General features: G+C 44.5%; 13 non-coding genes across 13 annotated transcripts; all 13 read left to right on the forward strand.

Annotated features, from left to right (window-relative positions):
• Positions 1-264: 264 nt before the first annotated feature.
• Positions 265-337, forward strand: trnav-cac (transfer RNA valine (anticodon CAC)). Its single transcript has one exon. It is a non-coding gene; the product is annotated as a tRNA-Val (tRNA).
• A 685-nt stretch (positions 338-1,022) lies between these two features.
• Positions 1,023-1,105, forward strand: trnal-cag (transfer RNA leucine (anticodon CAG)). The gene has a single exon. It is a non-coding gene; the product is annotated as a tRNA-Leu (tRNA).
• A 2,925-nt stretch (positions 1,106-4,030) lies between these two features.
• Positions 4,031-4,102, forward strand: trnaw-cca (transfer RNA tryptophan (anticodon CCA)). The gene has a single exon. It is a non-coding gene; the product is annotated as a tRNA-Trp (tRNA).
• Positions 4,103-4,669: 567 nt separating this feature from the next.
• On the forward strand, positions 4,670-4,742 carry trnav-cac (transfer RNA valine (anticodon CAC)). Its single transcript has one exon. It is a non-coding gene; the product is annotated as a tRNA-Val (tRNA).
• Positions 4,743-5,427: 685 nt separating this feature from the next.
• Positions 5,428-5,510, forward strand: trnal-cag (transfer RNA leucine (anticodon CAG)). The gene has a single exon. It is a non-coding gene; the product is annotated as a tRNA-Leu (tRNA).
• A 2,933-nt stretch (positions 5,511-8,443) lies between these two features.
• trnaw-cca (transfer RNA tryptophan (anticodon CCA)) lies at positions 8,444-8,515 on the forward strand. The gene has a single exon. It is a non-coding gene; the product is annotated as a tRNA-Trp (tRNA).
• A 567-nt stretch (positions 8,516-9,082) lies between these two features.
• trnav-cac (transfer RNA valine (anticodon CAC)) lies at positions 9,083-9,155 on the forward strand. Its single transcript has one exon. It is a non-coding gene; the product is annotated as a tRNA-Val (tRNA).
• Positions 9,156-9,840: 685 nt separating this feature from the next.
• On the forward strand, positions 9,841-9,923 carry trnal-cag (transfer RNA leucine (anticodon CAG)). The gene has a single exon. It is a non-coding gene; the product is annotated as a tRNA-Leu (tRNA).
• A 3,572-nt stretch (positions 9,924-13,495) lies between these two features.
• On the forward strand, positions 13,496-13,568 carry trnav-cac (transfer RNA valine (anticodon CAC)). The gene has a single exon. It is a non-coding gene; the product is annotated as a tRNA-Val (tRNA).
• A 685-nt stretch (positions 13,569-14,253) lies between these two features.
• On the forward strand, positions 14,254-14,336 carry trnal-cag (transfer RNA leucine (anticodon CAG)). Its single transcript has one exon. It is a non-coding gene; the product is annotated as a tRNA-Leu (tRNA).
• Positions 14,337-17,268: 2,932 nt separating this feature from the next.
• Positions 17,269-17,340, forward strand: trnaw-cca (transfer RNA tryptophan (anticodon CCA)). The gene has a single exon. It is a non-coding gene; the product is annotated as a tRNA-Trp (tRNA).
• Positions 17,341-17,907: 567 nt separating this feature from the next.
• Positions 17,908-17,980, forward strand: trnav-cac (transfer RNA valine (anticodon CAC)). Its single transcript has one exon. It is a non-coding gene; the product is annotated as a tRNA-Val (tRNA).
• Positions 17,981-21,946: 3,966 nt separating this feature from the next.
• On the forward strand, positions 21,947-22,019 carry trnaw-cca (transfer RNA tryptophan (anticodon CCA)). The gene has a single exon. It is a non-coding gene; the product is annotated as a tRNA-Trp (tRNA).
• The last annotated feature ends 4,938 nt before the right edge of the window (positions 22,020-26,957 follow it).

Here is a 26,957-nt window from a genome sequence, read left to right on the forward strand (position 1 = left end):
TTAATGAAAGGGCTTTTGAAGCTTGATTTCCTTACACACCTTGGAATTCAGGTGAACCTGGTTCATGGTTTGCAGAACAAGTTAAACGCCTGGGTTAAACCAGAGGGAAGGAAATTCGACAGTTTAATGAGTTTGAAAGGAACATTTTTGACTTGTGCAGTTCGGTCAGAGAAATGCCAGTGAAAGGAAATCATTGCAGAAAGAGCGATTCTGTAGTGTCCCTTCTGTCTGAACAGTGCTTTCTCGATGCTCAATTCAGCAGAGGTTTCCGTAGTGTAGCGGTTATCACGTTCGCCTCACACGCGAAAGGTCCCCGGTTCGAGCCCGGGCGGAAACATTATTTTTCTGTGAAATAAATTTAACAGGTTTCTTGTGTCAGGAGCAACGAACAATTTAAAGCAGACTCCTAAAATACACAGTGCGTAAATTCTGATAGGGTATAAATCTTCGTCAATGAATAAACTTTCACAAATTATTAAAGTTAAATTACTCAACTTTCGACTGTCCCTTACTGTGAGCATTTATTTCATTCTGCAAAACAACGCTTTCGGTTAATGAATGTTGATTAAAACAATTAAACCACTAAACTACCAGAACACACATTAAAGAGTTGATCACAATTGCTGATATTTCTTATCTTTTTTCTGGTGTTTTTTCAGCTCTTGGTCCTTTTCAGCTCCTGACTGCGGATATTCCTCTGATTAAACGTGAACAAACTGAAATATCTCGCAGCCCCGGCCTCGGTTAATACCAACAGATCTAAGCCGCATTTCAGGCCCGAAAACAAACCCATTAATTATTCGCTTCTCCCCAGCTCCAGAGCTCAGATTGATACTGCCCATCCCTGGAGCTGCAAGATAATAGGGACCCGGGACAAACCTCCCCATACACCGAGCACAAGCTCAGGAAAACCCCGGGGGAGATGATATCCCGGTCACTGAGCCTTCAACAGCATTGAACAAGCACCCGGACGGAAACGTTCTTCATGTGGAAGTGATGAGATGCAGAAATTCATGAAGCGAGTCAGGATGGCCGAGCGGTCTAAGGCGCTGCGTTCAGGTCGCAGTCTCCTCTGGAGGCGTGGGTTCGAATCCCACTTCTGACAGTCTTTACTTTGAATTACCAAGCGGAACTCATTTATTTTCACACCACTGTCAAGCACTTTGGGACATCCCTTAAAAGTGGGATTCAGCAGTTCACCTGCTCCATTCACATAGAAACATGGAAGATAGGAGCAGGAGTAGGCCATTCGGCCCGTCGAGCCTGCTCCGCCATTTAATGAGATCATGGCTGATCATCCACATTCAGTACCCTGTCCCTGCTTTCTCCCGTTATCTCTTTAGCCTTAAGAAATATATCTAACTCCTTCTTGAATATATTTAATGAATTGGCCTCAACTGCCTTCTGTGGTACAGAATTCAACAGGTTCACCACTCTCTGGGTGAAGAAATTCCTCCTCATCTCAGCCCTAAGTGGCTTACCCCTTATCCTTAGACTGTGACCGCTGGTTCTGGATTCCCGCACCATCGGGATCATTCTTCCTGCATCTAGTGTGTCTAGTCCTGTTAGAATTTTGTAAGTTTCAATGAGATCCCCTCTCGTTCTTCTAAACTCTAGCGAATATAAGCCAAATCATCTCAATCTGTCTTCATACGTCATTCCTGCCATCCCATGTATCAGTCTGGTGAATCTTCGCTGCACTCCCTCCATGGCAAGAACATCCTTCCTCAGATAAGGTGACCAAAGCTGCACACAATACTCAAGGTATGGTCTCACCAAGGCCTTGTACAACTGCAGCAAGACATCCTTGCTCCTGTACTCGAAACCTCTCACTATAAAGGCCAACATTTGCCTTCTTAACCACCTGCTGCACCTGCATGCTTACCTTCAGCGATTGGTGTACACGGACACCCAGGTCTCATTGCAGTTCCCCTTTTCCCAATCTATTGACATTCTGATAATAAGCTGTCTTCCTGCTTTTGCCACCAAAGTTGATAACCTCACATTTATCCACATTATACTGCATCTGCCATGCTTCTGCTAAATCTCCTAACCTGTCCATATCATACTGGAGTTTCTCTGCATCCTCCTCACAGCACACATGCCCACCCAGCTTTGTGTCGTCTGCAAACTTGGAGTTATTATATCAAGTTCAACCTTCTAGATCATTAATATATATTGTGAGTAGCTGGGGTCCTAGCACTTATCCCTGCCCTACCCCACGAGTAACTGCCTGCCACTTGGAAAAATACCCGTTTAGACATACTCTTTGCTTCCTGTCTGCCAACCAGTTCTCTATCCAAGTCAGTACCTTACCCCCGATCCCATGTGCTTTAACTTTGCACACCAATCTCTTATGTGGGACCTTATCGAAAGCCTTCTGAAAGTCCAAATACACCACATCCACTGGTTCTCCCTTATCTATTCTACCAGTTACATCCTCAAAAAATTTTAACATTTCCATCTGACCTGGTACTGAAAGAGGAGACGGTTCCACAGTGTAGCTGTTATCACGTTTGCGGAACCATTTGGTTGGAACTTGCTCCTTCTGCTTGTCCAGGGGCGAGATTGCTCTCCTGTGTGAGGAAATAACAACTAAGAACAAACGAATTAGGAGCTGGAGTAGCCCATATATTGTGTAAAATGAGATATGGGTAACAGTTAACAGTTAACATGCAAAGCACAAAACCTGCTGACAAGGGTGGTGCTGTTGCTGTTTGGTGAACCGACCGCTACCTAGCAGAAGCTGTACGCCAACTCTCCAACACCTCCTCCTACCTCCACCTGGACCATGACCCCACTACCGAATATCAAGTCACCATTTGCAAGACTGTCACTGACCTCGTATGAGAAGAGATTGAGTAAACTAGGACTGCAGTCTCTTGAATTCGGAAGAATGAGAGGGGATCTCATTAAGCATGCAAAATTATTACAGGGTTTGATTGGTTGGATGCTGGGAGAATGTTTCCCTTGGCCGGGAAGTCTAGAACCAGGGGCCACAGCCTCAGGATAAAGGTTAGGCCATTCAGGACTGAGAGGAGAAGAAATTTCTTCACACAGAGGGTGGTGAATCTTTGGAATTCTCTACCCCAGAGGGCTGTGGAGGCTCAGTCATTGCGTATGTTCAAAACAGAAGTCGGTAGATTTCTGACTGGTAAGGGCATCAAGAGATATGGCAATAGGGCCGGTGAATGGAATTGAGGCAGGAGATCAGCCATGATCTCATAGAATCCCCTACAGTTGCTTAAAAATCTGTTCCATTACCTCTTTTTTCCAGTTCTGACGAAAGGTTATCGACCTGAAACGTTAACTCTGTTTATCTCTTCGCAGAAGCTGCCTGACCTGCTGAGTATCTCCAGCATTTTCTGTTTCAATTCAGATTTCCAGCTTCTGCAGTATTTTCTCAGTTCGCATTTCTTTCATTGTGCAAAACAAGGTTATCGCTCAATTAATGACGCTTTGAAAGCAACATAAATGTTCAACAAAATAAATACCGCTCAACCTGGGAGCTCGAACCCGCGAACTCTAAGATTAAGAGTCTCATGCTTTACCGACTGAGCTAGCCGGGCCTGTTAAAACTGCATTTCGTTGTCGCTGATTGCAGTCAGGTACCTGGTGGCTCCGGCCCGGTCACAACAGCATGTCTGAGCCGCATTTCTGCAAACTACGAAACAAGTTCTCCAGAAGCCCAAGGCGTATAAGGAACTCAAGCAGCAATAATCCCTTTCATTAACCACAGGGGTTCAGGCAATTTTCTGATCGCAAAACGCTTTAGTCCTTGTCAATATATCTTGTCTATTTCCCGGAGATTCCCGATTCTGTCTTTCTCTCTGGCTCTGTTTATTGTGTCTGTGGCCACCTGCGGGTTGATTTTGAAGGAATACCTGTGTTTGTGTCTGCTTGTTACGTTAAACAAATGAGGGCATGAGGCGCCTCTGTGCATGACACTGAGGAATCAGGAGAAGGCAGGAGGAATGAAACAGTGTTTGTGGAACGTGTGTATATAAAAACAGCGCGGTTTAGATTGTAGGGCCTCGTGGCGCAACGGTAGCGCGTCTGACTCCAGATCAGAAGGCTGCGTGTTCAAATCACGTCGGGGTCACTGTTTTTCCGGGTAATTCCAGAATTATTGTTTTCTTTGCCGTTTCACAATAACCAGACACTTGCTCCAAAGACTGTCTCACTCTTTCCCCAGTGTCAGGGAGAGAAGCGCCACAATTCCTCATTTATTTAATGTGACAAAACACAAGCACAGGTATTCGCTCAAAATCAACCTGCAGGTGGTCACACAGAATAAACAGAGCCAGAGAGACAGGCAGAATCGGGAAACACCGGCAAATAGACGAGAGATATTGACAAGGTGAGAAAACGCTTTGCGATCAGAAAATTGCCTGAATCCCTGTGGTTAATGAAAGGGCTTTTGAAGCTTGATTTCCTTACACACCTTGGAATTCAGGTGAACCTGGTTCATGGTTTGCAGAACAAGTTAAACGCCTGGGTTAAACCAGAGGGAAGGAAATTCGACAGTTTAATGAGTTTGAAAGGAACATTTTTGACTTGTGCAGTTCGGTCAGAGAAATGCCAGTGAAAGGAAATCATTGCAGAAAGAGCGATTCTGTAGTGTCCCTTCTGTCTGAACAGTGCTTTCTCGATGCTCAATTCAGCAGAGGTTTCCGTAGTGTAGCGGTTATCACGTTCGCCTCACACGCGAAAGGTCCCCGGTTCGAGCCCGGGCGGAAACATTATTTTTCTGTGAAATAAATTTAACAGGTTTCTTGTGTCAGGAGCAACGAACAATTTAAAGCAGACTCCTAAAATACACAGTGCGTAAATTCTGATAGGGTATAAATCTTCGTCAATGAATAAACTTTCACAAATTATTAAAGTTAAATTACTCAACTTTCGACTGTCCCTTACTGTGAGCATTTATTTCATTCTGCAAAACAACGCTTTCGGTTAATGAATGTTGATTAAAACAATTAAACCACTAAACTACCAGAACACACATTAAAGAGTTGATCACAATTGCTGATATTTCTTATCTTTTTTCTGGTGTTTTTTCAGCTCTTGGTCCTTTTCAGCTCCTGACTGCGGATATTCCTCTGATTAAACGTGAACAAACTGAAATATCTCGCAGCCCCGGCCTCGGTTAATACCAACAGATCTAAGCCGCATTTCAGGCCCGAAAACAAACCCATTAATTATTCGCTTCTCCCCAGCTCCAGAGCTCAGATTGATACTGCCCATCCCTGGAGCTGCAAGATAATAGGGACCCGGGACAAACCTCCCCATACACCGAGCACAAGCTCAGGAAAACCCCGGGGGAGATGATATCCCGGTCACTGAGCCTTCAACAGCATTGAACAAGCAACCGGACGGAAACGTTCTTCATGTGGAAGTGATGAGATGCAGAAATTCATGAAGCGAGTCAGGATGGCCGAGCGGTCTAAGGCGCTGCGTTCAGGTCGCAGTCTCCTCTGGAGGCGTGGGTTCGAATCCCACTTCTGACAGTCTTTACTTTGAATTACCAAGCGGAACTCATTTATTTTCACACCACTGTCAAGCACTTTGGGACATCCCTTAAAAGTGGGATTCAGCAGTTCACCTGCTCCATTCACATAGAAACATAGAAGATAGGAGCAGGAGTAGGCCATTCGGCCCGTCGAGCCTGCTCCGCCATTTAATTAGATCATGGCTGATCATCCACATTCAGTACCCTGTCCCTGCTTTCTCCCCATATCCCGTTATCTCTTTAGCCTTAAGAAATATATCTAACTCCTTCTTGAATATATTTAATGAATTGGCCTCAACTGCCTTCTGTGGTACAGAATTCATCAGGTTCACCACTCTCTGGGTGAAGAAATTCCTCCTCATATCAGCCCTAAGTGGCTTACCCCTTATCCTTAGACTGTGACCGCTGGTTCTGGATTCCCGCACCATCGGGATCATTCTTCCTGCATCTAGTGTGTCTAGTCCTGTTAGAATTTTGTAAGTTTCAATGAGATCCCCTCTCGTTCTTCTAAACTCTAGCGAATATAAGCCAAATCATCTCAATCTGTCTTCATACGTCATTCCTCCCATCCCATGTATCAGTCTGGTGAATCTTCGCTGCACTCCCTCCATGGCAAGAACATCCTTCCTCAGATAAGGTGACCAAAGCTGCACACAATACTCAAGGTATGGTCTCACCAAGGCCTTGTACAACTGCAGCAAGACATCCTTGCTCCTGTACTCGAAACCTCTCACTATAAAGGCCAACATTTGCCTTCTTAACCACCTGCTGCACCTGCATGCTTACCTTCAGCGATTGGTGTACACGGACACCCAGGTCTCATTGCAGTTCCCCTTTTCCCAATCTATTGACATTCTGATAATAAGCTGTCTTCCTGCTTTTGCCACCAAAGTTGATAACCTCACATTTATCCACATTATACTGCATCTGCCATGCTTCTGCTAAATCACCTAACCTGTCCATATCATACTGGAGTTTCTCTGCATCCTCCTCACAGCACACATGCCCACCCAGCTTTGTGTCGTCTGCAAACTTGGAGTTATTATATCAAGTTCAACCTTCTAGATCATTCATATATATTGTGAGTAGCTGGGGTCCTAGCACTTATCCCTGCCCTACCCCACGAGTAACTGCCTGCCACTTGGAAACATACCCGTTTAGACATACTCTTTGCTTCCTGTCTGCCAACCAGTTCTCTATCCAAGTCAGTACCTTACCCCCGATCCCATGTGCTTTAACTTTGCACACCAATCTCTTATGTGGGACCTTATCGAAAGCCTTCTGAAAGTCCAAATACACCACATCCACTGGTTCTCCCTTATCTATTCTACCAGTTACATCCTCAAAAAATTTTAACATTTCCATCTGACCTGGTACTGAAAGTGGAGACGGTTCCACAGTGTAGCTGTTTTCACGTTTGCGGAACCATTTGGTTGGAACTTGCTCCTTCTGCTTGTCCAGGGGCGAGATTGCTCTCCTGTGTGAGGAAATAACAACTAAGAACAAACGAATTAGGAGCTGGAGTAGCCCATATATTGTGTAAAATGAGATATGGGTAACAGTTAACAGTTAACATGCAAAGCACAAAACCTGCTGACAAGGGTGGTGCTGTTGCTGTTTGGTGAACCGACCGCTACCTAGCAGAAGCTGTACGCCAACTCTCCAACACCTCCTCCTACCTCCACCTGGACCATGACCCCACTACCGAATATCAAGTCACCATTTGCAAGACTGTCACTGACCTCGTATGAGAAGAGATTGAGTAAACTAGGACTGCAGTCTCTTGAATTCGGAAGAATGAGAGGGGATCTCATTAAGCATGCAAAATTATTACAGGGTTTGATCGGTTGGATGCTGGGAGAATGTTTCCCTTGGCCGGGAAGTCTAGAACCAGGGGCCACAGCCTCAGGATAAAGGTTAGGCCATTCAGGACTGAGAGGAGAAGAAATTTCTTCACACAGAGGGTGGTGAATCTTTGGAATTCTCTACCCCAGAGGGCTGTGGAGGCTCAGTCATTGCGTATGTTCAAAACAGAAGTCGGTAGATTTCTGACTGGTAAGGGCATCAAGAGATATGGCAATAGGGCCGGTGAATGGAATTGAGGCAGGAGATCAGCCATGATCTCATAGAATCCCCTACAGTTGCTTAAAAATCTGTTCCATTACCTCTTTTTTCCAGTTCTGACGAAAGGTTATCGACCTGAAACGTTAACTCTGTTTATCTCTTCGCAGAAGCTGCCTGACCTGCTGAGTATCTCCAGCATTTTCTGTTTCAATTCAGATTTCCAGCTTCTGCAGTATTTTCTCAGTTCGCATTTCTTTCATTGTGCAAAACAAGGTTATCGCTCAATTAATGACGCTTTGAAAGCAACATAAAAGTTCAACAAAATAAATACCGCTCAACCTGGGAGCTCGAACCCGCGAACTCTAAGATTAAGAGTCTCATGCTTTACCGACTGAGCTAGCCGGGCCTGTTAAAACTGCATTTCGTTGTCGCTGATTGCAGTCAGGTACCTGGTGGCTCCGGCCCGGTCACAACAGCATGTCTGAGCCGCATTTCTGCAAACTACGAAACAAGTTCTCCAGAAGCCCAAGGCGTATAAGGAACTCAAGCAGCAATAATCCCTTTCATTAACCACAGGGGTTCAGGCAATTTTCTGATCGCAAAACGCTTTAGTCCTTGTCAATATATCTTGTCTATTTCCCGGAGATTCCCGATTCTGTCTTTCTCTCTGGCTCTGTTTATTGTGTCTGTGGCCACCTGCGGGTTGATTTTGAAGGAATACCTGTGTTTGTGTCTGCTTGTTACGTTAAACAAATGAGGGCATGAGGCGCCTCTGTGCATGACACTGAGGAATCAGGAGAAGGCAGGAGGAATGAAACAGTGTTTGTGGAACGTGTGTATATAAAAACAGCGCGGTTTAGATTCTAGGGCCTCGTGGCGCAACGGTAGCGCATCTGACTCCAGATCAGAAGGCTGCGTGTTCAAATCACGTCGGGGTCACTGTTTTTCCGGGTAATTCCAGAATTATTGTTTTCTTTGCCGTTTCACAATAACCAGACACTTGCTCCAAAGACTGTCTCACTCTTTCCCCAGTGTCAGGGAGAGAAGCGCCACAATTCCTCATTTATTTAATGTGACAAAACACAAGCACAGGTATTCGCTCAAAATCAACCTGCAGGTGGTCACACAGAATAAACAGAGCCAAAGAGACAGGCAGAATCGGGAAACACCGGCAAATAGACGAGAGATATTGACAAGGTGAGAAAACGCTTTGCGATCAGAAAATTGCCTGAATCCCTGTGGTTAATGAAAGGGCTTTTGAAGCTTGATTTCCTTACACACCTTGGAATTCAGGTGAACCTGGTTCATGGTTTGCAGAACAAGTTAAACGCCTGGGTTAAACCAGAGGGAAGGAAATTCGACAGTTTAATGAGTTTGAAAGGAACATTTTTGACTTGTGCAGTTCGGTCAGAGAAATGCCAGTGAAAGGAAATCATTGCAGAAAGAGCGATTCTGTAGTGTCCCTTCTGTCTGAACAGTGCTTTCTCGATGCTCAATTCAGCAGAGGTTTCCGTAGTGTAGCGGTTATCACGTTCGCCTCACACGCGAAAGGTCCCCGGTTCGAGCCCGGGCGGAAACATTATTTTTCTGTGAAATAAATTTAACAGGTTTCTTGTGTCAGGAGCAACGAACAATTTAAAGCAGACTCCTAAAATACACAGTGCGTAAATTCTGATAGGGTATAAATCTTCGTCAATGAATAAACTTTCACAAATTATTAAAGTTAAATTACTCAACTTTCGACTGTCCCTTACTGTGAGCATTTATTTCATTCTGCAAAACAACGCTTTCGGTTAATGAATGTTGATTAAAACAATTAAACCACTAAACTACCAGAACACACATTAAAGAGTTGATCACAATTGCTGATATTTCTTATCTTTTTTCTGGTGTTTTTTCAGCTCTTGGTCCTTTTCAGCTCCTGACTGCGGATATTCCTCTGATTAAACGTGAACAAACTGAAATATCTCGCAGCCCCGGCCTCGGTGAATACCAACAGATCTAAGCCGCATTTCAGGCCCGAAAACAAACCCATTAATTATTCGCTTCTCCCCAGCTCCAGAGCTCAGATTGATACTGCCCATCCCTGGAGCTGCAAGATAATAGGGACCCGGGACAAACCTCCCCATACACCGAGCACAAGCTCAGGAAAACCCCGGGGGAGATGGTATCCCGGTCACTGAGCCTTCAACAGCTTTGAACAAGCACCCGGACGGAAACGTTCTTCATGTGGAAGTGATGAGATGCAGAAATTAATGCAGCAAGTCAGGGTGGCCGAGCGGTCTAAGGCGCTGCGTTCAGGTCGCAGTCTCCTCTGGAGGCGTGGGTTCGAATCCCACTTCTGACAGTCTTTACTTTGAATTACCAAGCGGAGCTCATTTATTTTCACACCACTGTCAAGCACTTTGGGACATCCCTTAAAAGTGGGATTCAGCAGTTCACCTGCTCCATTCACATAGAAACAAAGAAGATAGGAGATAGGAGTAGGCCATTCGGCCCGTCGAGCCTGCTCCGCCATTTAATGAGATCATGGCTGATCATCCACATTCAGTACCCTGTCCCTGCTTTCTCCCCATATCCCGTTATCTCTTTAGCCTTAAGAAATATATCTAACTCCTTCTTGAATATATTTAATGAATTGGCCTCAACTGCCTTCTGTGGTACAGAATTCAACAGGTTCACCACTCTCTGGGTGAAGAAATTCCTCCTCATCTCAGCCCTAAGTGGCTTACCCCTTATCCTTAGACTGTGACCGCTGGTTCTGGATTCCCGCACCATCGGGATCATTCTTCCTGCATCTAGTGTGTCTAGTCCTGTTAGAATTTTGTAAGTTTCAATGAGGTCCCCTCTCGTTCTTCTAAACTCTAGCGAATATAAGCCAAATCATCTCAATCTGTCTTCATACGTCATTCCTGCCATCCCATGTATCAGTCTGGTGAATCTTCGCTGCACTCCCTCCATGGCAAGAACATCCTTCCTCAGATAAGGTGACCAAAGCTGCACACAATACTCAAGGTATGGTCTCACCAAGGCCTTGTACAACTGCAGCAAGTCATCCTTGCTCCTGTACTCGAAACCTCTCACTATAAAGGCCAACATTTGCCTTCTTAACCACCTGCTGCACCTGCATGCTTACCTTCAGCGATTGGTGTACACGGACACCCAGGTCTCATTGCAGTTCCCCTTTTCCCAATCTATTGACATTCTGATAATAAGCTGTCTTCCTGTTTTTGCCACCAAAGTTGATAACCTCACATTTATCCACATTATACTGCATCTGCCATGCTTCTGCTAAATCACCTAACCTGTCCATATCATACTGGAGTTTCTCTGCATCCTCCTCACAGCACACATGCCCACCCAGCTTTGTGTCGTCTGCAAACTTGGAGTTATTATATCTAGTTCAACCTTCTAGATCATTAATATATATTGTGAGTAGCTGGGGTCCTAGCACTTATCCCTGCCCTACCCCACGAGTAACTGCCTGCCACTTGGAAAAATACCCGTTTAGACATACTCTTTGCATCCTGTCTGCCAACCAGTTCTCTATCCAAGTCAGTACCTTACCCCCGATCCCATGTGCTTTTACTTTGCACACCAATCTCTTATGTGGGACCTTATCGAAAGCCTTCTGAAAGTCCAAATACACCACATCCACTGGTTCTCCCTTATCTATTCTACCAGTTACAGCCTCAAAAAATTTTAACATTTCCATCTGACCTGGTACTGAAAGTGGAGACGGTTCCACAGTGTAGCTGTTATCACGTTTGCGGAACCATTTGGTTGGAACTTGCTCCTTCTGCTTGTCCAGGGGCGAGATTGCTCTCCTGTGTGAGGAAATAACAACTAAGAACAAACGAATTAGGAGCTGGAGTAGCCCATATATTGTGTAAAATGAGATATGGGTAACAGTTAACAGTTAACATGCAAAACACAAAACCTGCTGACAAGGATGGTGCTGTTGCTGTTTGGTGAACCGACCGCTACCTAGCAGAAGCTGTACGCCAACTCTCCAACACCTCCTCCTACCTCCACCTGGACCATGACCCCACTACCGAATATCAAGTCACCATTTGCAAGACTGTCACTGACCTCGTATGAGAAGAGATTGAGTAAACTAGGACTGCAGTCTCTTGAATTCGGAAGAATGAGAGGGGATCTCATTAAGCATGCAAAATTATTACAGGGTTTGATCGGTTGGATGCTGGGAGAATGTTTCCCTTGGCTGGGAAGTCTAGAACCAGGGGCCACAGCCTCAGGATAAAGGTTAGGCCATTCAGGACTGAGAGGAGAAGAAATTTCTTCACACAGAGGGTGGTGAATCTTTGGAATTCTCTACCCCAGAGGGCTGTGGAGGCTCAGTCATTGCGTATGTTCAAAACAGAAGTCGGTAGATTTCTGACTGGTAAGGGCATCAAGAGATATGGCAATAGGGCCGGTGAATGGAATTGAGGCAGGAGATCAGCCATGATCTCATAGAATCCCCTACAGCTGCTTAAAAATCTGTTCCATTACCTCTTTTTTCCAGTTCTGACGAAAGGTTATCGACCTGAAACGTTAACTCTGTTTCTCTCTTCGCAGAAGCTGCCTGACCTGCTGAGTATCTCCAGCATTTTCTGTTTCAATTCAGATTTCCAGCTTCTGCAGTATTTTCTCAGTTCGCATTTCTTTCATTGTGCAAAACAAGGTTATCGCTCAATAAATGACGCTTTGAAAGCAACATAAAAGTTTAACAAAATAAATACCGCCCAACGTGGGAGCTCGAACCCACGACCCTGAGATTAAGAGTTTCATGTTCGACTGACTGAGCTCGCCACGCCTGTTGAAACTGCATTTCATTGTCGCTGATTGCAGTCAGGGACCTGGTGGCTCCGGCCCGGTCACAACAGCATGTTTGAGCCGCATTTCTGCAAACTACGAAACAAGTTCTCCAGAAGCCCAAGGCGTATAAGGAACTCAAGCAGCAATAATCCCTTTCATTAACCACAGGGGTTCAGGCAATTTTCTGATCGCAAAACGCTTTAGTCCTTGTCAATATATCTTGTCTATTTCCCGGAGATTCCCGATTCTGTCTTTCTCTCTGGCTCTGTTTATTGTGTCTGTGGCCACCTGCGGGTTGATTTTGAAGGAATACCTGTGTTTGTGTCTGCTTGTTACGTTAAACAAATGAGGGCATCAGGCGCCTCTGTGCATGACACTGAGGAATCAGGAGAAGGCGGGAGGAATGAAACAGTGTTTGTGGAACGTGTGTATATAAAAACAGCGCGTTTTCGATTGTAGGACTTCGTGGCGCAACGGTAGCGCGTCTGATTCCAGATCAGAAGGCTGCGTGTTCAGATTACGTCGGGGTCACTGTTTTTCCGGGTAATTCCAGAATTGTTGTTTTCTTTGCCGTTTCACAATAACCAGACACTTGCTCCAACGACTGTCTCACTCTTTCCCCAGTGTCAGGGAGAGAAGCGCCACAATTCCTCATTTATTTAATGTGACAAAACACAAGCACAGGTATTCGCTCAAAATCAACCTGCAGGTGGTCACACAGAATAAACAGAGCCAGAGAGACAGGCAGAATCGGGAAACACCGGCAAATAGACGAGAGATATTGACAAGGTGAGAAAGCTCTTTGCGATCAGAAAATTGCCTGAATCCCTGTGGTTAATGAAAGGGCTTTTGAAGCTTGATTTCCTTACACACCTTGGAATTCAGGTGAACCTGGTTCATGGTTTGCAGAACAAGTTAAACGCCTGGGTTAAACCAGAGGGAAGGAAATTCGACAGTTTAATGAGTTTGAAAGGAACATTTTTGACTTGTGCAGTTCGGTCAGAGAAATGCCAGTGAAAGGAAATCATTGCAGAAAGAGCGATTCTGTAGTGTCCCTTCTGTCTGAACAGTGCTTTCTCGATGCTTAATTCAGCAGAGGTTTCCGTACTGTAGCGGTTATCACGTTCGCCTCACACGCGAAAGGTCCCCGGTTCGAGCTCGGGCGGAAATATTATCTTTCTGTGAAATAAATTTAACAGGTTTCTTGTGTCAGAAACAACGAACAATTTAAAGCAGACTCCTAAAATACACAGTGCGTAAATTCTGAAAGGGTAGAAATCTTCGTCAATGAATAAACTTTCACAAATTATTAAAGTTAAATTACTCAACTTTCGACTGTCCCTTATTGTGAGCATTTATTTCATTCTGCAAAACAACGCTTTCGGTTAATGAATGTTGATTAAAACAATTAAACCACTAAACTACCAGAACACACATTAAAGAGTTGATCACAATTGCTGATATTTCTTATCCATTTTCTGGTGTTTTTTCAGCTCTTGGTCCTTTTCAGCTCCTGACTGCGGATATTCCTCTGATTAAACGTGAACAAACTGAAATATCTCGCAGCCCCGGCCTCGGTTAATACCAACAGATCTAAGCCGCATTTCAGGCCCGAAAACAAACTCATTAATTATTCGCTTCTCCCCAGCTCCAGAGCTCAGATTGATACTGCCCATCCCTGGAGCTGCAAGATAATAGGGACCCGGGACAAACCTCCCCATACACCGAGCACAAGCTCAGGAAAACCCCGGGGGAGATGGTATCCCGGTCACTGAGCCTTCAACAGCATTGAACAAGCACCCGGACGGAAACGTTCTTCATGTGGAAGTGATGAGATGCAGAAATTAATGGAGCAAGTCAGGATGGCCGAGCGGTCTAAGGCGCTGCGTTCAGGTCGCAGTCTCCTCTGGAGGCGTGGGTTCGAATCCCACTTCTGACAGTCTTTACTTTGAATTACCAAGCGGAGCTCATTTATTTTCACACCACTGTCAAGCACTTTGGGACATCCCTTAAAAGTGGGATTCAGCAGTTCACCTGCTCCATTCACATAGAAACATAGAAGATAGGAGCAGGAGTAGGCCATTCGGCCCGTCGAGCCTGCTCCGCCGTTTAATGAGATCATGGCTGATCATCCACATTCAGTACCCTGTCCCTGCTTTCTCCCCATATCCCGTTATCTCTTTAGCCTTAAGAAATATATCCACCTCCTTCTTGAATATATTTAATGAATTGGCCTCAACTGCCTTCTGTGGTACAGAATTCAACAGGTTCACCACTCTCTGGGTGAAGAAATTCCTCCTCATCTCAGCCCTAAGTGGCTTACCCCTTATCCTTAGACTGTGACCGCTGGTTCTGGATTCCCTTACCATCGGGATCATTCTTCCTGCATCTAGTGTGTCTAGTCCTGTTAGAATTTTGTAAGTTTCAATGAGATCCCCTCTCGTTCTTCTAAACTCTAGCGAATATAAGCCAAATCATCTCAATCTGTCTTCATACGTCATTCCTGCCATCCCATGTATCAGTCTGGTGAATCTTCGCTGCACTCCCTCCATGGCAAGAACATCCTTCCTCAGATAAGGTGACCAAAGCTGCACACAATACTCAAGGTATGGTCTCACCAAGGCCTTGTACAACTGCAGCAAGACATCCTTGCTCCTGTACTCGAAACCTCTCACTATAAAGGCCAACATTTGCCTTCTTAACCACCTGCTGCACCTGCATGCTTACCTTCAGCGATTGGTGTACACGGACACCCAGGTCTCATTGCAGTTCCCCTTTTCCCAATCTATTGACATTCTGATAATAAGCTGTCTTCCTGTTTTTGCCACCAAAGTTGATAACCTCACATTTATCCACATTATACTGCATCTGCCATGCTTCTGCTAAATCACCTAACCTGTCCATATCATACTGGTGTTTCTCTGCATCCTCCTCACAGCACACATGCCCACCCAGCTTTGTGTCGTCTGCAAACTTGGAGTTATTATATCAAGTTCAACCTTCTAGATCATTAATATATATTGTGAGTAGCTGGGGTCCTAGCACTTATCCCTGCCCTACCCCACGAGTAACTGCCTGCCACTTGGAAAAATACCCGTTTAGACATACTCTTTGCTTCCTGTCTGCCAACCAGTTCTCTATCCAAGTCAGTACCTTACCCCCGATCCCATGTGCTTTAACTTTGCACACCAATCTCTTATGTGGGACCTTATCGAAAGCCTTCTGAAAGTCCAAATACACCACATCCACTGGTTCTCCCTTATCTATTCTACCAGTTACATCCTCAAAAAATTTTAACATTTCCATCTGACCTGGTACTGAAAGTGGAGACGGTTCCACAGTGTAGCTTTTATCACGTTTGCGGAACCATTTGGTTGGAACTTGCTCCTTCTGCTTGTCCAGGGGCGAGATTGCTCTCCTGTGTGAGGAAATAACAACTAAGAACAAACGAATTAGGAGCTGGAGTAGCCCATATATTGTGTAAAATGAGATATGGGTAACAGTTAACAGTTAACATGCAAAGCACAAAACCTGCTGACAAGGATGGTGCTGTTGCTGTTTGGTGAACCGACCGCTACCTAGCAGAAGCTGTACGCCAACTCTCCAACACCTCCTCCTACCTCCACCTGGACCATGACCCCACTACCGAATATCAAGTCACCATTTGCAAGACTGTCACTGACCTCGTATGAGAAGAGATTGAGTAAACTAGGACTGCAGTCTCTTGAATTCGGAAGAATGAGAGGGGATCTCATTAAGCATGCAAAATTATTACAGGGTTTGATCGGTTGGATGCTGGGAGAATGTTTCCCTTGGCTGGGAAGTCTAGAACCAGGGGCCACAGCCTCAGGATAAAGGTTAGGCCATTCAGGACTGAGAGGAGAAGAAATTTCTTCACACAGAGGGCGGTGAATCTTTGGAATTCTCTACCCCATAGGGCTGTGGAGGCTCAGTCATTGCGTATGTTCAAAACAGAAGTCGGTAGATTTCTGACTGGTAAGGGCATCAAGAGATATGGCAATAGGGCCGGTGAATGGAATTGAGGCAGGAGATCAGCCATGATCTCATAGAATCCCCTACAGCTGCTTAAAAATCTGTTCCATTACCTCTTTTTTCCAGTTCTGACGAAAGGTTATCGACCTGAAACGTTAACTCTGTTTCTCTCTTCGCAGAAGCTGCCAGACCTGCTGAGTATCTCCAGCATTTTCTGTTTCAATTCAGATTTCCAGCTTCTGCAGTATTTTCTCAGTTCGCATTTCTTTCATTGTGCAAAACAAGGTTATCGCTCAATAAATGACGCTTTGAAAGCAACATAAAAGTTTAACAAAATAAATACCGCCCAACGTGGGAGCTCGAACCCTCGACCCTGAGATTAAGAGTTTCATGTTCGACTGACTGAGCCAGCCGCGCCTGTTGAAACTGCATTTCATTGTCGCTGATTGCAGTCAGGGACCTGGTGGCTCCGGCCCGGTCACAACAGCATGTTTGAGCCGCATTTCTGCAAACTACGAAACAAGTTCTCCAGAAGCCCAAGGCGTATAAGGAACTCAAGCAGCAATAATCCCTTTCATTAACCACAGGGGTTCAGGCAATTTTCTGATCGCAAAACGCTTTAGTCCTTGTCAATATATCTTGTCTATTTCCCGGAGATTCCCGATTCTGTCTTTCTCTCTGGCTCTGTTTATTGTGTCTGTGGCCACCTGCGGGTTGATTTTGAAGGAATACCTGTGTTTGTGTCTGCTTGTTACGTTAAACAAATGAGGGCATCAGGCGCCTCTGTGCATGACACTGAGGAATCAGGAGAAGGCAGGAGGAATGAAACAGTGTTTGTGGAACGTGTGTATATAAAAACAGCGCGGTTTAGATTGTAGGGCCTCGTGGCGCAACGGTAGCGCGTCTGACTCCAGATCAGAAGGCTGCGTGTTCAAATCACGTCGGGGTCACTGTTTTTCCGGGTAATTCCAGAATTATTGTTTTCTTTGCCGTTTCACAATAACCAAACACTTGCTCCAAAGACTGTCTCACTCTTTCCCCAGTGTCAGGGAGAGAAGCGCCACAATTCCTCATTTATTTAATGTGACAAAACACAAGCACAGGTATTCGCTCAAAATCAACCTGCAGGTGGTCACACAGAATAAACAGAGCCAGAGAGACAGGCAGAATCGGGAAACACCGGCAAATAGACGAGAGATATTGACAAGGTGAGAAAACGCTTTGCGATCAGAAAATTGCCTGAATCCCTGTGGTTAATGAAAGGGCTTTTGAAGCTTGATTTCCTTACACACCTTGGAATTCAGGTGAACCTGGTTCATGGTTTGCAGAACAAGTTAAACGCCTGGGTTAAACCAGAGGGAAGGAAATTCGACAGTTTAATGAGTTTGAAAGGAACATTTTTGACTTGTGCAGTTCGGTCAGAGAAATGCCAGTGAAAGGAAATCATTGCAGAAAGAGCGATTCTGTAGTGTCCCTTCTGTCTGAACAGTGCTTTCTCGATGCTCAATTCAGCAGAGGTTTCCGTAGTGTAGCGGTTATCACGTTCGCCTCACACGCGAAAGTTCCCCGGTTCGAGCCCGGGCGGAAACATTATTTTTCTGTGAAATAAATTTAACAGGTTTCTTGTGTCAGGAGCAACGAACAATTTAAAGCAGACTCCTAAAATACACAGTGCGTAAATTCTGATAGGGTATAAATCTTCGTCAATGAATAAACTTTCACAAATTATTAAAGTTAAATTTCTCAACTTTCGACTGTCCCTTACTGTGAGCATTTATTTCATTCTGCAAAACAACGCTTTCGGTTAATGAATGTTGATTAAAACAATTAAACCACTAAACTACCAGAACACACATTAAAGAGTTGATCACAATTGCTGATATTTCTTATCTTTTTTCTGGTGTTTTTTCAGCTCTTGGTCCTTTTCAGCTCCTGACTGCGGATATTCCTCTGATTAAACGTGAACAAACTGAAATATCTCGCAGCCCCGGCCTCGGTTAATACCAACAGATCTAAGCCGCATTTCAGGCCCGAAAACAAACCCATTAATTATTCGCTTCTCCCCAGCTCCAGAGCTCAGATTGATACTGCCCATCCCTGGAGCTGCAAGATAATCGGGACCCGGGACAAACCTTCCCAAACACCGAGCACAAGCTCAGGAAAACCCCGGGGGCGATGATATCCCGGTCACTGAGCCTTCAACAGCATTGAACAAGCACCCGGACGGAAACGTTCTTCATGTGGAAGTGATGAGATGCAGAAACTAATGGAGCAAGTCAGGATGGCCGAGCGGTCTAAGGCGCTGCGTTTCGGTCGCAGTCTACTCTGGAGGCGTGGGTTCGAATCCTACTTCTGACAGTCTTTACTTTTAATTACCAAGCGGAACTCATTTATTTTCACACCACTGTCAAGCACTTTGGGACATCCCTTAAAAGTGGGATTCAGCAGTTCACCTGCTCCATTCACATAGAAACATAGAAGATAGGAGCAGGAGTAGGCCATTCGGCCCCTCGAGCCTGCTCCGCCATTTAATGAGATCATGGCTGATCATCCACATTCAGTACCCTGTCCCTGCTTTCTCCCCATATCCCTTTATCTCTTTAGCCTTAAGAAATATATCTAACTCCTTCTTGAATATATTTAATGAATTGGCCTCAGCTGCCTTCTGTGGTACAGAATTCAACAGGTTCACCACTCTCTGGGTGAAGAAATTCCTCCTCATCTCAGCCCTAAGTGGCTTACCCCTTATCCTTAGGCTGTGGCCGCTGGTTCTGGATTCCCGCACCATCGGGATCATTCTTCCTGCATCTAGTGTGTCTAGTCCTGTTAGAATTTTGTAAGTTTCAATGAGATCCCCTCTCGTTCTTCTAAACTCTAGCGAATATAATCCTAATCATCTCAATCTGTCTTCATACGTCATTCCTGCCATGCCATGTATCAGTCTGGTGAATCTTCGCTGCACTCCCACCATGGCAAGAACATCCTTCCTCAGCTAAGGTGACCAAAGCTGCTCACAATACTCAAGGTATGGTCTCACCAAGGCCTTGTACAACTGCAGCAAGACACCCTTGCTCCTGTACTCGAAACCTCTCACTATAAAGGCCAACATTTGCCTTCTTAACCACCTGCTGCACCTGCATGCTTACCTTCAGCGATTGGTGCACACGGACACCCAGGTCTCATTGCAGTTCCCCTTTTCCCAATCTATTGACATTCTGATAATAAGCTGTCTTCCTGTTTTTGCCACCAAAGTTGATAACCTCACATTTATCCACATTACACTGCATCTGCCATGCTTCTGCTAATCACCTAACCTGTCCATATCATAGTGGAGTTTCTCTGCATCCTCCTCACAGCACACGTGCCCACCCAGCTTTGTGTCATCTGCAAACTTGGAGTTATTACATCTAGTTCAACCTTCTAGATCATTAATATATATTGTGAGTAGCTGGGGTCCTAGCACTTGTCCCTGCCCTACCCCACTAGTAACTGCCTGCCACTTGGAAAAAGACCCGTTTAGACATACTCTTTACTTCCTGCCCGCCAACCAGCTCTCTATCCAAGTCAGTACCTTACCCCCGATCCCATGTGCTTTAACTTTGCACCGCAATCTCTTATGTGGGACCTTATCGAAAGCCTTCTGAAAGTCCAAATACACCACATCCACTGGTTCCCCCTTATCTATTCTACCAGTTACATCCTCAAAAAATTTTGACATTTCCATCTGACCTGGTGCTGAAAGTGGAGACGGTTCCACAGTGTAGCAGTTATCACGTTTGCGGAATCATTTTGCTGGAAATTGCTCCTTCTGCTTGTCCAGGGGCGAGATTGCTCTCCTGTGTGAGGAAATAACAACTAAGAACAAAAGAATTAGGAGCTGGAGTAGCCCATATATTGTGTAAAATGAGATATGGGTAACAGTTAACATGCAAAGCACAAAACCTGCTGACAAGGGTGGTGCTGTTGCTGTTTGGCGAACCGACCTCTGCCTAGCGGAAGCTGTACGCCAACTCTCCAACACCTCCTCCTACCTCCGCCTGGATCATGATCCCACTACCGAATATCAAGTCACCATTTGCAAGACTGTCACTGACCTCGTATGAGAAGAGATTGTGTAAACTAGGCCTGCAATCTCTTGAATTCGGAAGAATGAGAGGGGATCTCATTAAGCATGCAAAATTATTACAGGGTTTGATCGGTTGGATGCTGGGAGAAAGTTTCCCTTGGCTGGGCAGTCTAGAACCAGGGGCCACAGCCTCAGGATAAAGGTTAGGCCATTCAGGACTGAGAGGAGAAGAAATTTCTGCACACAGAGGGTGGTGAATATTTTGAATTCTCTACTCCAGAGGGCTGTGGAGGCTCAGTCATTGGGTATGTTCAAAACAGAAGTCGGTAGATTTCTGACTGGTAAGGGCATCAAGGGATATGGCGATAGGGCCGGTGAATGGAATTGAGGCAGGAGATCAGCCATGATCTCATAGAATCCCCTACACTTGCTTAAAAATCTGTTCAATTACCTCTTTCTTCCAGTTCTGACGAAAGGTTATCGACCTGAAACGTTAACTCTGTTTGTCTCTTCGCAGAAGCTGCCTGACCTGCTGAGTATCTCCAGCATTTTCTGTTTCAATTCAGATTCCCAGCATCTGCAGTATTTTCTCAGTTCGCATTTCTTTCATTGTGCAAAAGAAGGTTATCGCTCAATTAATGACGCTTTGAAAGCAACAGATAAGTTTAACAAAGTAAATACCGCCCAACGTGGGGCTCGAACCCCCAACCTGGAAATTAAAAGTCTCACCGCTTTATCGACTGAGCTAACCGGGCCAGTTGGAACTACATTTCATTGTCGCTGATTGCAGTCAGGTGCCTGGTGGCTCCGGCCCGGTCACAACAGCATGTCTGAGCCGCGTTTCTGCAAACTACGAAACAAGTTCTCCAGAAGCCCAAGGCGTATAAGGAACTCAAGCAGCAAAATCCCTTTCATTAATCACAGGGGTTCAGGCAATTTTCTGATCGGAAAGCGCTTTAGTCCTTGTCAATATCTCTTGTCTATTTCCCGGAGATTCCCGATTCTGTCTTTCTCTCTGGCTCTTGATTTTGAAGGAATACCTGTGTTTGCTTGTTACGCTGGTATAGTTACGGTGGCATCGTGGTTAGAACTGTTGCCTCACAGCGCAAGCGTCGCGGGTTCGAATATCCGAGTCTCGGGCGACTGTCTGTTTGCACATTCTCCCCGTGTTTGCGTGGGTTTCCTCCGGGTGCTCCGGTTTCCTCCCACAGTCCAAAGATGTGTGGGTTGGGTTGATTGGCTATCATAAATTGATCCTTAGTGTTAGGGGGATTAAATACGTGGGTTACGGGGATAGGGTGGGATATGTGTCGGTGCAGGCTCGATGGGCCGGAATGGCCTCTATCTGCTCTGTGGCGTTTCTGTGATTTCTGTGAAATGAGGGCATCAGGCGCTTCTGTGCATGACACTGAGGAATCAGGAGAAGGCAGGAGGAATGAAACAGTGTTTGTGGAACGTGTGTATATAAAAACAGCACGGTTTATACTGTAGGTCCTCGTGGCGCAACGGTAGCGCGTCTGATTCCACATCAGAAGGCTGCGTGTTCAAATCACGTCGGGGTCACTGTTTTTCCGGGTAATTCCAGAATTATTGTTTTCCTTGCCGTTTCACAAATAACCAGACACTTGCTCCAAAGACTGTCTCACTCTTTCCCCGGTGTCAGGGAGAGAAGCGCCACAATTCCTCATTTATTTAATGTGACAAGACACAAGCACAGGTATTCGCTCAAAATCAACCTGCAGGTGTTCACATAGAATAAACAGAGCCAGAGAGACAGGCGGAATCGGGAAACACCGGCAAATAGACGAGAGATATTGACAAGGTGAGAAAGCGCTTTGCGATCAGAAAATTGCCTGAATCCCTGTGGTTAATGAAAGGGCTTTTGATGCTTGATTTCCTTACACACCTTGGAATTAAGGAGAACCTGGTTCGTGGTTTAGCCTGGGGCCGAGCCACTAGGCGCCTGGCTGCAATTAAAGACAAGAACGTATCAGCTTCTCCAGCCCGGCTAGCTCAGTAGGTCGAGACTCTTAATTGTAGTGTCGTGGGTTCGAGCCCCGTGTTGGGAGAATGATTTTTGTTCAACTTTTATGTTGCTTTCACGGAAAAGCATAATTAATAAACCGATAAAATTATTTTGCACAATGAAAGAAATGACAACTGAGCGAGAGTCGATACTTCAATCACTTTATTTGTGCTTTGCATGTTAACTGTTACCCATATCTCATTTTACACACTGTGCTTTAGGAGTCTGGGTTAAAGTGCTCATTGCTGATGACACCAGGAATCTGGGACAGCATTTGTCATATTGCACAGGAAAATAGAATCAGCAGTGAACATCAAACCGCATGGTGCTGATTTTCAGCTTCTACGCAGCTCGAATTGGAATAAAGTGATATAATTTTAACAGTGAAGATTTGGAAGTAAGTGTTCCTCGTATTTGTGCTTTTAATTAAAGTTTGTGGCGTCTGACTCCCGTTCATGTCACTGAATAAGAAAGGAGGGGCTTCTCGTTGCCCAGACTGCCCTGCGCCTGGTGTTTGTGAGCTCATCCTTTATATTGAGCGGTTTCTCGTTCTTTAACCGGTGTCAGCTTTCGATCAGCGGTTACTTCACAGCACCAACTGTTTTGTAAGTTCGAACTCTGTCTCACCGAGGGCGCAATCTGGGCTTATTATTGTCATTTTCAATCCCCTTCTTCAACACCGAAACACATTACAGCAGTGATTTTAATTTAGTTGTGTGACATTTTTCGAGGGCATCATTAAATGATTCAATAACTTATTCCTATCAGCGCTGCGAGATGGGTTCGATTCGCGGTTAGGGAAGAAATTTTGATATCACCGTTTTTTATTCATGAATGCGATGTAACTTTATTAAATTAATTACATGCATCTAATGTGAATAAATAAGAACTGCTTTAATCACCATTAATTAACCGGTAACTTTATTTTGCAGAATGAAAGACATGATAATATGGTTACTAAGGGACAGTCGAAACTTCATTCATTTATTTTGCTCTTTGCATCTCCTGAACTGTTAACCCATATCTCATTTTACACATTGCATTTTATGAGAATGGTTTAAAATGTTCATTGCTTGAGAGAGCAGCGATCTGGGGCAACATTTGTTAAATTTAACGGGACCGGCTATTTCACAGAAAAAAAAACTATTCTCTCACATGATGTTTTCAGACCACACACTGACCGATCTTTGCTCGGCCCCAAGTGGATGATCTGACACTTGCCCGCGTTGAACTGCATTAATCACTGGTCAGGGGAGATTTAATAGAGGTGATCAAAATTATGGGGGAAACAGTTTCCACTGGCAGGAGTGTCAGCAGGGCTATGGGGGAAGAGCAGCGGAGTGGGACTGATTGGATAGCTCTTTCAAAGATGCAACATGAATTGCTCATTTTAACCTGCGATTGATAGATTTTAGTTAACCAACGGTATTAAGGGATCATTGAAGTCTGTGAGACACTTCATAATTGTTTCTATTATCATTAATCAACCCACAACATTTTGTTGCGCACTGCAGGAATTGCTAACATGTATACCGGATGACAGACAAACTTTAATAACATTTTATAGAATCATAGAAAATTACCTGAACTCCTGTGGTTAATGAAAGGGATTTTAATGGTTGAGTTCCTTATACACCTTGGAATTCTGGAAAACATGGTTCGTAGTTTGCAGAAACGCGGCTTAGATCTGCTGTTGTGAACCGAGTTAAAGCTGCAGGATCCTTGAATAATCTTTCACAATTCAACTGAAAGCAGCCGGAATGTGCAGCTTTGAGAGGGGCTGTCTGCACGGTCAGAGCTGGAAACGGGAGTGAGCGAGCGACACTGTAGTGTTTTGAGTGAGTGCAGAACTGTACAGAGAAACACAAATGTAACAGGACTTTGTTACATTGCATTAGAAATGCGAATTGTTCCATTTTTTCGATTATTTAAATGAACATGGTTTACAAAATGTTTGCGCCCGGTTTCGAACTGGGGACTATTTCACGTGTTAATCGAACGTGATAACCAGTACACTACGGAAACGCTGGGTTGTATAGTCGGCTTCTGTGGTAAATCTCTGATTCTATTAAAAAGTCGGCTTCTGTAATAAATCTCTGATTCTTTAAAAAAGTTATTAAAGTTTGACTGTCACCCGGCAAACATGTTAGCATTTCCTTCAGTGTGAAACACAATTCTTTGTCGGTTGATTAACACAATTATTAAGAGTCTCACAGACTTCAATTGTCTTTGTCAGAACTGAATTCCCTGACTGGGAATCAAACCTGATTGATTTCAATGATGATAGGGTTGTCCTATCAGGAGAGATTGAGTAGATTGGGCCTACATTCTCTGGAGTTCAGAAGAACGAGAGGTGTTCTAATTGAAAGGTAAAATTTTCTTGGAGGGCTTGAAAGGGTAGGAGCTGCGAGGTTGTTTCCCCTGGCTGGAGAGTCTAGAACTAGGGGACAGAGTCTCAGGATAAGGGGCCGGCCATTTGAGACTGAGATGAGGAGACGTTTCTTCACTCAGAGGCTTGTGAATCTTTGGAATTCCCAACCTCAGAGGGCAGTGGAGGCTCAGTCATTGGGTATATTCAAAACAGAAGTCGATAGATTTCTGACTAGTAAGGGCATCAAGGGATATGGTGATAAGGCTGGTGAATGGAATTGAGGTAGAAGATCAGCCATGATCTCATTGAATGGCAGAGCAGGCTCGAAGGGCCGAATGGCCTACTCCTGCTCCTGCTTCTTTTGTTCTTATTTTTAAATGTCCTATTAATGCTCCTGATTCTTATGTAACTTATGTAACAGGGTTAGGGATTTGGGGTTAATTGGTGTAGGGCTTCCAGACATCATTGGGACCCCGTTTTAAAGTCCCCACATTGTGGTTTGGGTAATATGCAAGGTAGCTACAGTGGGTCGAACCGGAGACTGGTGCACACTGAGAAGTTGGGGCAGGTAAACCTGTGCTGCTGCAGCGGCACCAAGTGGTGACATAAAGAGTTGCCATTATTATTATGGACAGACCAATTTATTACAGAAAAGTTGGCACAGAAGTGTGAAAAAAAAGTGAGAGGAAGTTTTGTAGTAAGGAACTGACGCAGATATAATGTTTTTATTACATTTTATTGAATCGATAAATATATGGAATGAGTGATAGAGTAATTTGATACATTTCAACATTAATAAAGTGCAGGTGGGGACAGTGAGAGTATTTGGATATTGTAGGAACGGAGGTTCCTATCGAAAAGACTGAGTTCGAATCAGGTAATTAAAACAATGAACTTTAATTGAACAAAACAGGTTTTAACTAGAAACTGCTGGAATACATCAAATACAGGTCTACTTTCCTTGAAGGCTCCATGAGGACTCATCCCCTGGCCTTAAGGCTGACGTCATGACGTCATCGTGATCTTCGCGCCATTGGGCAATCACGTGACTAACGGCATTACATCATCACGTTGAAACCGCGCTGTAAAGGTAACTGCACATTGCACAGTCAAACAGTGTAATTAAAGGTACAGGCACAGACAGTAACTACATTGCTGTTAAAGGAATTATGTACAACCGCTCTGAGTCCTTTGGTGGCTCCGCCACGATATAATCATTCTTGCATATTCCAGACTTTGTGCCCGGGTACGAGAACTAAATCAAGCAGTTTATAGTTCCTCAACATGTCAAGGAATTCTAATCTAATTAGTACTGCCTCTCGTCAGAAGTCAATTCAAAGTGGATATGTGTCATATACACGTGTGTATATATAAATCAATTAAATATTTACTTAATAGATGTTTCAAGCCCAGCAAAACACAGAAAACTGAGCAAAATGGCATGAGAACATGGGGCAACCTTATCTTACAGGATATAGTAGTTAACCCATCCTGGGAACACAGCCATCCAACATCTCTGCCCAGAACTGAATACAATACTCCAACTGAGGCCTAATCAGGGGTTTGTATAGCTGCAGCATAACTTCTACCCCCTTGCAGTCTAGTTTTCTAGATATAAAGGCCAGCATTCCATTAAACATTTTGATTATGTACCTGTTCATGATATTTTAATCATCTATGTACATAGACCACCCAAGTGTCTTTGGACAGCAATGGGATTTAAAGAACTTTGTAGGAAGGGAATACGAGAATATCCCTGTGAAAAGTTTTTACAAGTATATTATGGTAAAGAGGGAGGTGAAGGAGAATACGGGCCCCTTAAAGACAGAGCCATGTGTTACTGTAATTGGAAATAAGAACACGATAGGCATGCTTAATAATTACTTTGCATCGGTCTTCATAGTAGAGGATAATCCACCAGAGAAACGAGGAAAAGTGAAACTGAATCAAGGGGAGGGATTATCTAGATTTAATATGATGACATCCAGCAGGCATCTGATAAGGTTTCGCACAAGATACTCTTAGCAAAAATGTAATACAGTGTTAACTCAGTAACTGTTAATAATATATTACATTAATAAATTTAATTAGGTACACCTTAGTC

Source organism: Somniosus microcephalus, unplaced genomic scaffold, assembly GCF_052327205.1.
Source record: "Somniosus microcephalus isolate GS21.2 unplaced genomic scaffold, FLI_Smic_1.0 unresolved_chr4, whole genome shotgun sequence".
NCBI classification, from domain to species: domain Eukaryota; kingdom Metazoa; phylum Chordata; class Chondrichthyes; order Squaliformes; family Somniosidae; genus Somniosus; species Somniosus microcephalus.